This window comes from Notothenia coriiceps, unplaced genomic scaffold (genome assembly GCF_000735185.1).
Source record: "Notothenia coriiceps isolate Sejong01 unplaced genomic scaffold, NC01 NC01_scaffold00021905, whole genome shotgun sequence".
Classification (NCBI taxonomy): domain Eukaryota; kingdom Metazoa; phylum Chordata; class Actinopteri; order Perciformes; family Nototheniidae; genus Notothenia; species Notothenia coriiceps.
This window is the reverse complement of record NW_011354606.1, coordinates 1-9,526: the sequence shown is the minus strand read 5'-3', so window position 1 is coordinate 9,526 and position 9,526 is coordinate 1.

The following is a 9,526-nucleotide window of genomic DNA, read 5'->3' as shown; positions in this document are numbered from 1 at the left end:
GAATATTCTATGTGTTTGTGGTCCGTTTGCAGAGGGAACCCTCTTGGTTGATACTGAAAGTCTTGTGTGTTTATTAAGACCGAGGTTCTTTTATTGAGGGGAGGTTAGAATGAGTGAATTCTACATGTCTTAAAGGAGGACCATCTCCTTGCCAGTCGAACAAGTTAGTTGTACGCGTCGTGCAGGTGTTGTTGTAACTCAGACTACCGTCGGGATCATCGAGTGTGGTCACGCTAAATCATTAAACATATATTCCATTATATACCATATTAGTGAGCCCCCCTCACTAATAGCACCCCGTGACTACCCTTACTGTATACAACCGCCTGGCCAACCTTCACTTGGTGAGTTCGGCACGTCGTCCCTGTCTCTTGTACTATGAGACAAGACATGAAAGCTAGGTACCCCTTTCTAAATTCAACGTCTACTGTTTGAGCAAGAAAATTAATTTGTACTCAATGGAGACTCGCAGTTTTATTCATGTAAACGACTACAAAGACGTCGGAACCCAGATGTATGTAAACATCTAGATTCGGTTTGGTCAAATTCATTGGTTAGCCAGTTGTCAGACGTGAGGTTGGTGAACTTAGTCAGGAGTAATCTGAGATTCAGTCGAAATGATCCAGTCACAACGAGATCGTCACGTAACACTGAATACACACTGAGCAGTCGAAGTACATGTGTGGAATGAATAGTACATAGAAGACTAGTCGAGCTTGCTAAAGCGGGGAACGAGGTGACGAACGGTAAGTTGCAGTAATCTTAACAACATAGCTTTGGTCCTGTTTTAAATCCGACCGTTTCCACTCCTTGTAAACTAATTTATGTAGTTAGAGGATAATGCCTCCGGTATGCACTCAGGTATCGAATTATGGTTCCGGTGGCGCGTACTCGTGGAGTGTCGCGGAAACCTATGCTACTTGGTGAGGTAGAAATAGGGAGGCAGATCTTGGGACATCACCCATAGTCCCGTGACGGGAATTCACCAAGTCCAGGAAGACAGGTCTGCTAGAAAGAGACAATCTGACACTTAAACGTAGAAGGAAGAGACGGGGGGGATAAGGACACTAAGGGTTGCCAAGATAAAACCCCGGATAAGAGAAAAGAAATATGGAAGAGGGGGAACCTGTTGTAAAACCTTTTGACGCAGATGGTGAAAATACACCTGCTGAGGGTTTATATGGATTGGTGGGGGATTTTGTTTTATTGGTCGAGAGACATACGGGGACCAACTGACGAATTCGGGGGCCGGTGTGGCTCCTGCTCATTGCGCAGCATATACGATTGTCAGTGATAGTCTATCTGCCCAAGCCGGTGTGCTCCGCGGCTGTACCTTTTGCGTTCTTTGCTATTGCCCAGGGTTCCTCCCATCAGACGTTTGATTTGCGAGACCCGCCCCCCCCCCGTTTGCCGAGGCCACAAATGCGGATATGCTAGTAAAGACTATTGCTCTTTCGTTACGGACGAGCGAGTGCGGAGAGGGGGTGGCACAAGGAATCTCTAGTCGACGACCCGACAGCTCTTCTCCCCTCCTTTTCTGCTCCGTGTCAAAAAAAATAAGAATAAATAATAGCATCTCAAACAATAAGTACATAACAAAATTCAGTTATTTATTTTTCGGTTCTGGAGACTGGCCGTGAAAAGATTAAAACCAGGCCTTCGCTAAAATTGAAATTGGCCTTGTACAAGCTGGCCGCTTTTTTTTTAGATTGACTTTGAGACGGAGTGCAGGGGAACAGACGAACCTTCTCCGCATCTCCCACCCACAAAAAGTATGTATCGACCACCTGATTGGCCTGCCTCGTTTGCGTAACGGAGCCCGTCCCCTTTTTCTCGTCGTCGCAAGGTGTCGCCTCTTTATTTGTACTTCCCTTGTACCGTTGGTACCGCAGTGATGGGCTAGACGGCGGGACGGGATAGACGTCGACGCGTACACGCTCTACCAGGCGGTATAAACCTGTTGATGTAGACGTTAGGTTCATCCTGTGATCGTCACACAGGTCACAGGATGAACCCAAGTTCAGACAAATGCCACTGAAATTAAAACTTTAAGTCAAGGACTGCCTGCAGGGTTTTTTCGGGCTATTAATATCTTATTGTTTATTCTTTTTGTCTCCTATTAACACACAATAACACTATTTATTGTCATACAATAATCTTTTCTTATGTTGTTTATTTGTTTTTTTTTATGTCTAAAGTCATAAGGACTCACGCTCGGGGTAAATAAAAAAGTGCCCGTTTTTTGTCAGTCGTAAGTCACGCCGACCACCTTTCTATTAAACCACCCCAGTACCTTTACCACTTTTGTATCGGATCCCGTAAATTTTAGTCCTCTGATTTATGCTTGACACACACACACACACACACAGCACACACACACACACACAACACACACACAACCAACACACACACACACACACACACCACACACACACCACACACCACACACCACACACACCACCACACACACACCACACACAGACACACACGGCGTAAAGAGGGCTAAAGACTGTTTTAGTCTTAAATGAGTATGCTGGCAAAGGTGAGCCTTAAATTATGTTCATGTGGTAACAAACCAAGGTACCATCGCGCAGAGAAATCGTCGCGCGCGTTGAGTTTCAGGACTCCCCACTCCTTCTACTTGTTGACTTGTTCTTAGCTGTTGAGCTCAGGGAGACTACGTGAGAAGGACTTTTTATGTCCAGGGGTCGGTGTGTATACGAGGTACCACGGGTGTTCGGAACGGCGAATGTGTTGATGTTATTCGTACGTTTAAATTAGATGTCGAGGCCGCTAGGTGATTCGTGGCTCAGATGTTGACGTCTGCGTCGGTAGGGGATGACATCGTCAGTGAAACCTATTCTCGGTGTTTGTCTGTTTGTCGGTCCCGCGACTTTCCCGCGGGAAACTCGTAGTCTAGTACTGCTGCGACTAACCGCTTTAATACACAGCCTGGCGTATCAAATGTCTAATCGTTGTCAGTCAGAACAACCAAGTCGACGAGACCGACTCCCGAGAAAAGATTTGCGGCCTGTCTCTCCCATTACTATGTGCGTCCGTCCTTTGACACTGAATAGTCATTGAAATCTGTGAGCATTTTTTTAAAATTTGTTCTAACTAACTCTAATATGTAAAATGACTATGGTTGATATATTATAAATGAACAAGAAATTGTTATTTTTTATAGTATAAAAAACCTTTTAATAAAATAATACTTAAAATTAAAACTTACTGTTAGTTTGTACACCCTTCTCCCCCCGCCGCGGGGATCGCGGGGATACCTGGCCGGCGGTGACGTCTGTATATCTAATTTATTTTTGTTATTAGCAACCGAACTATTACTCGTTCTTAAAAAAAATACCTGCTTGGTGTGTCGAAGGCCGAGAAGGTTCTGGTCTGGCCTGTTTTTCTGCACCACGTCCGTGCTTTTGTATGGACGGATATCTTTATGTAGCGAAATTGTAAGCAGACACACTACGTGCTTTTTTCCCCTTTTAACACAACCAGGTTGTGCTTAGTTATCTAATTTATTATTAATTATATTTTATTATGTAAGTAAATATTTCGAAAAGGACCACGAGTTTCGCTATGTTCGTTCATTTTGTTTTATTGTTTTTTTCATCTTCTTCACGATTCGATCCTCCTGTTATCCCGTTCCCCAATCAACTAATGCTCAACTTCCGTTTCACTTTTCCACTCAAAACTCCCCTAACAAACCTTACCTACACGTCCCGGCCTGACGCCTGTTATCTCAGTCCGGGCCGTCTTAATATGTTTTTGTTGTTCGTGGTTGTGTTTTTGTTGATGGTCAAAAGAAAACACAGGTTGGTAAAAGGACCTAAATAAGACAGTTATAAATGTCGCGAAGACGGTACCACTATCGGGATTTGAAATTTAGATGGGATGGGTGTTTATTTGTATTACCTGTGACCCAAATTGGATAAATTTTTTTTACACGTTAGTAAATCCTGGATAGGTACACTTGTATAAAATTCATGCTCCATTCTTGGAGTTAGGAGATCCCCCCAGGCCCCCTACGAGGGCCATTCAAAATAAGAAAAAAATTTTACAACCTGAATTACGGTTAGTTAGACCACGTGAAACTCCCCTTTTATTTCTCTGATCTAGGATACCTTTGTGGGTATACTTTGTCGTTGGAAATAGTAAGTTTATTAGTATATTAGTCTTCTACCGTCTTATTTTCATATCGACATGCATGTGTATCCAAGATACAGTTTATGGTTGAGCTTCTTCATTAAAGGTGGGGTAGGTAATTCACTTCAGAAACACTTGTTATATTCCATGGAATGCTCTTAACATCCCCCCCCTCACCTGTGTCTTGTTGGGTTAATTATTGTGGGTATTTAGGCTCTGTGTTTCCTGTTTTGTTTGGTGTGTGAGATCCTTGTGGCTGGTGACTGTGCTCACATGAACAGCAATTGAGGCTGTGAATCATGTGCCCATGATTTGAATAAATGCCCACACTGGGTTATATTTTAACTCTCTGCCTCTGCCTCCTTGCTTGGTCGGGCCGCTCAACAGTCAGTCTCACAATGCAGTCTCACAATGCTTTGATAATAAATACATGAAATGCTTTGACAATAAATACATTAAAAAATGTCATCTGTGGAAGCCGTGGCGCTGTAAAAAGCACAACCAATCATCTGAGCTGGCCCGGCTAAAATAACTGGATGGCCTACCTGCCTGTCAGCCTGTTGGAGGAGGGGCTCTGTAAGGAAGTCTGAAGGAAGGGGCAGATTTTTTCCGGTTGTGTACTTTCAAATTCTAGCGCACTCGAGCTGGCTTCTCCATTCTTACCTACCCTACCTTTAAGTTATGGATGTGGACCCCATAAGCGAGATGTAAATAAAATAAAAACACCTTGATATTGTACTTTAAATTGATGGATAGTATTTGCAAGATGAATGGGTCTGAAATACATTTAGAATTATTTGGATGACAATACATATATTCTGTTTCTGACAGTAATAAGTAATAGTAAGATGATGGAAAATTAAATTTCTGGTTAAAAATCAGCAGCCGTCTGTAGCAATTCTCCCTTCAGAGGAACCGGTGGGGAAGCACTGATAAAGGGTGATCTGAGGTGAGTAATCAACTCAGCCGGACTTTCTACTGTGAAAATGTGCCCCAGAGTTTTCATGTACCTAGCTATCAGTGAGGAATAAAGAATAGGAATTAATTTTAAAAAGCAAAAACGTTGGGCTCATGGGGAGCTTGGAGCTCTGACATTATAAGTAATGGAAATATTTCCAGACATCAAAGAAGTAAGAACACCATATTGTGAAATCATCTGTCCGATTCAACTTAGTGGATATGCATTGCAAATCCAAATTGCTATGTTAAGTAGAATTTATGAAAAACATATGCATTGTCAGCCAGTATCTGCTCGCACCAAATAAATATTAGTATGTTCCTGAACCAGCTGTGCCAACTCTTTTGTACCAAAATCTCCAAAGACGTTACGCTGTCAGTAGCTCTGCAGGCTGGATGAAAGCATCCCTCTTAGGTTTCTCAGTGAGTCATCCATCAGATGAGGTCACTTATTTGTTATTTGTTAACTGGATGGGGATTCCTGAGAAGGCAGCTGGGCGAGCAGCAGCCTAACAGCACTGTAGATGAGATGGATGAGATAGAGTGCAGGTAGAGTTAAAGAGAGGAGGGTGGGGCAGGGCGGAGGGGTCTGCCTTTAAAGTCCTGAGGGCCCGTGCATTGATCTAGAGATGTCTCCTTCAAAGTCCTCATATCTCCTATCTGACTAATATTGACTTTGCCAGATTTATATCTCAATCTTCTGATGTTTTGCCGGCCTTAGCAATGTCACCTTTGACCCCATTTCCTGACAGTTCTTATTGGACACATATGTGGTTACATTATCAGAATTGCCTAGGAAACAATACAGCTTATTTGCCGGTTCAAGGATAACTGAATTAGCATTAAAACACGTGACTTTGTTCAAGATGGCCGTCAAATGAGCTGAACTTATACCTGCATGTCTGAAGTGTAGCCACAACATGAGGGGCATCTGGTGAAAGATAATTGGTAACATAGGAAAAGTATACTGGAGTGGATGGATAAAGACTAATAATTAACATAGTCAGCACACATCAATCATAGAAAAAAACGTCACCTGCATAAAGAATATACAACTAAAGTTAAAGAAGAGCGTTCATTTGTTTAAAAACATTATATTGGGAGGCTAGCCATATAACATTTTACTTTTGTCAAGCCAGTGACAGACAAGGGGGAAATGAAATGTCAGTCATTCCACTGCTAACAAAAATTTCCTCAAATGTATAACTTTATCTTGTTCTGATGTGTTTTTAACAGATTACAGTTATTTAAAGACTTATTTAAGCACCTGCACATGTAACAGAGTTACGATGCTCGGTTTATTGTTTGGCACTAAAAGAGCAGGTCTGACTTATTGCACTTATCAAGGATTTTAAACTAAAACAGGAAAAGGAATGTCTCACTTGTTTGTTACAGGGCAGTTTTATATTACAGGTGAACAAATACACAGACAGTCCAGATGGTGTGCAGCAGAGTTCGAGGGGTCAGCTGAACATATTGCAGCTGATCAGCCCGGCGCTCCACTGACTGACGTGACCGGACTTTGGCTCTGCATATGCTTTCCGCAGTGGGAAATTGTAACCTTCCTTCTTAAAGCCAGGTTTATTACACATTAACTGTTCCCTTTTTCGCCTCATCTGTTCTGTATACATGCAACTTTAAATGAGGCTGAAATGGTCTGAAAGTATCAACTATTTCTCAGCTCATTTTTGCATATACATGATTTATAAATAGTTTAATTCTAAACATGATATTTAGCTTTTGGGTTTTCAGATTTGTACATGCCCACAACTGTAGTTGAGGGCTCAAAGCGATGATGTAATTGAGTACTGAAACATTACGCATCACATTTAATGTCCACTGTAAACATATTTAGATTGTTGGCTTTTTTTCAGTTAAGTTAATACTAAATATCACTGCATCATTTTGCAATCAGCAACTGCCTGCTAGCTTTAGCTTTATATTTCAGCCTTGCGCCTAAAATTTTTGCTCATGTCAAAAGAAACTGAATCGTCAATAACGTTTAAAGGGAAATGTTTTCACAACTTTACCCATCAGCCAGCTCTTTGCTGTACTGTAACACTTGAGATCTGTCTTGGTCTCTCTCCAGACCACTTTTTTAAGGTCTTGAACTCTTCTCGGAAATCAACTGCATCTTTGCTCAGTCCTGTCTCGACCTCAGACCAAAAGGACCCTTAATTTTATTTCAAGACCAAAACCTTGGGGATATCACTAGATTGTATGTTCATTTTTTACAGAAAACCAAGTAAAATTCCAACACATTAAATTGATCTCTGCAATGCCTCTTTGATTATTTGATTAAAACGATTCTTATGGTACACTGGCAATAGGGTTTAGGTGGAAAACACTGTCTGTAAGTGTCCCATGTCAATGCTCACTTATTTAAATATACATCTGTAACCTAAACATTTTACATTTTTTTTTAGCAATTGTTCACATTAACTTATTTTAAGCCAATCAATTCTGTTTAACCGAACCTATCTATGTCGTTTTTAGCCAGTTTGGTAATGTGGTCTAGGAGAAAATACATTTCTGCAGTTAGTAAACATTTGAGTTATTTGGGAATGTAATTTTGAAGGAGACATGGTTGCATATTTAGTCAAACAAGCTTTTATTCCAAAATGTTGAACTATAACTTTAACCATCAGTAAATGTTTTAATCATGACTAGAATTATCAGTTATCTAATGGACTCATAAATAACCTTTATTTGAAAGTGTCTTCCTAGATGATGTTTGAAATTCCCTTCAAACACAATCCACCATTGTGAGCCGGCTTCATCACACCAGTGTGTAACAGTATCTGGTGTGAAGCCTCCTTTAACTGACTGACGGACCTGGGGTTGTCCTGCAGCCTCGGATGCTGTAGCTGCTCTCTGGGACACAATAGGGAACATGTCACCGTAATCCCAGCTACAATGGAGCTAAGAATAGGAGCCAAGTGGATACTGAAGATGAGGATGAACAATGGTGAGGAAGGATGACAATACATCTTTAGTGTGGAGAACGGTGTATTTTAAGCCTCGACAAGGCTTTGACATCCTGATGGCTAACCTTTGCTGCTTACCTTAATGGCTTTTACAGGTTTGTAGCCTGCAGTCACATCCAGGCTCTCTTGTGATTAAATAACAGATCTGATGACTGTACAATGGCTGCTTGCTGCTTTTTCTCAGTGTAACAGTGTCACTTATTCTGCCTGTGCTGGGATGGTTTTTAGCGTGACAGCTCACCAGCTGTTGGTAGCTACTTGAGTTTAAGCCTCATGCTTGTTAAGCAACACAAATAACCTTTAAGTTTCAACGTGTACAACAGCTGATATGCACGCCACATACGTGGCTGATTTTAAGGTCAACAATTATTTCTGACCCCTTTGGACCCTTAACAAATGACTCCCAAGGCATCAGGGGCAGCAGTCATATCCGATGTGCTGCTCTGTCCATGCGAGACACATGTGCTACAACTTAAGTCGGGGAAATAAATCATGCTGTATGAGGGGAATAAGGAGGATTTCACATTAACCCCTGGATGCCTTGTAGCCTACTCACATGGGATCTCCCTCTGCTGCAGGGATAAATAACATCCAGGGAGCCCTATGAACTCTTACACAGCTAAGGATTTATTCTTCCGCCTGCTGAATGGTCATGAGATCAGTGGGTTTGCAGGGCAGGTATAAATGTCAAATGACGTCGATGCAGCGGGACAACAATGCAAACCGCAAGCACCTGCGGGAGAACACCACGCCCCCAGTGCCGCACGCCCTTCGAGATGGGACTCCCTTTTGCACCTAATGGAAATTAATCAGCTATCAAGGGTGGTGGCACAGGTGTCAGATACTGTGTTGCTAAGAAAAAAACAAAGGTAAATGACAAATGAAGAATGAAGGGGATTGAGTGGTTCAAAATTCATCCAGGTGCTACGTGCGAAAGTTACGAGCCTCCCTTTCCTGGTTGCCCATGAAGTGTTTGACCAGAATATATATATGTGACCCTGTGCCTTTAATATGTCTCCATATACAGTGGGGCAAAAAAGTATTTAGTCAGCCACCAATTGTGCAAGTTCTCCCACTTAAAAAGATGAGAGAGGCCTGTAATTTTCATCCTAGGTACACTTCAACTATGAGAGACAGAATGGGGGGAAAGAATCCAGGAAATCACATTGTAGGATTTTTAATGAATTAATTGGTAAATTCCTCGGTAAAATAAGTATTTGGTCACCTACAAACATACAAGATTTCTGTCTCTCACAGACCTGTAATTTCTCCTTTAAGAACCTCCTCTGTCCTCCACTTGTTAACTGTATTAATGGCACCTGTTTGAACTCGTTATCAGTATAAAAGACACCTGTCCACAACCTCAAACAGTCACACTCCAAACTCCACTATGGCCAAGACCAAAGAGCTGTCAAAGGACACCAGAA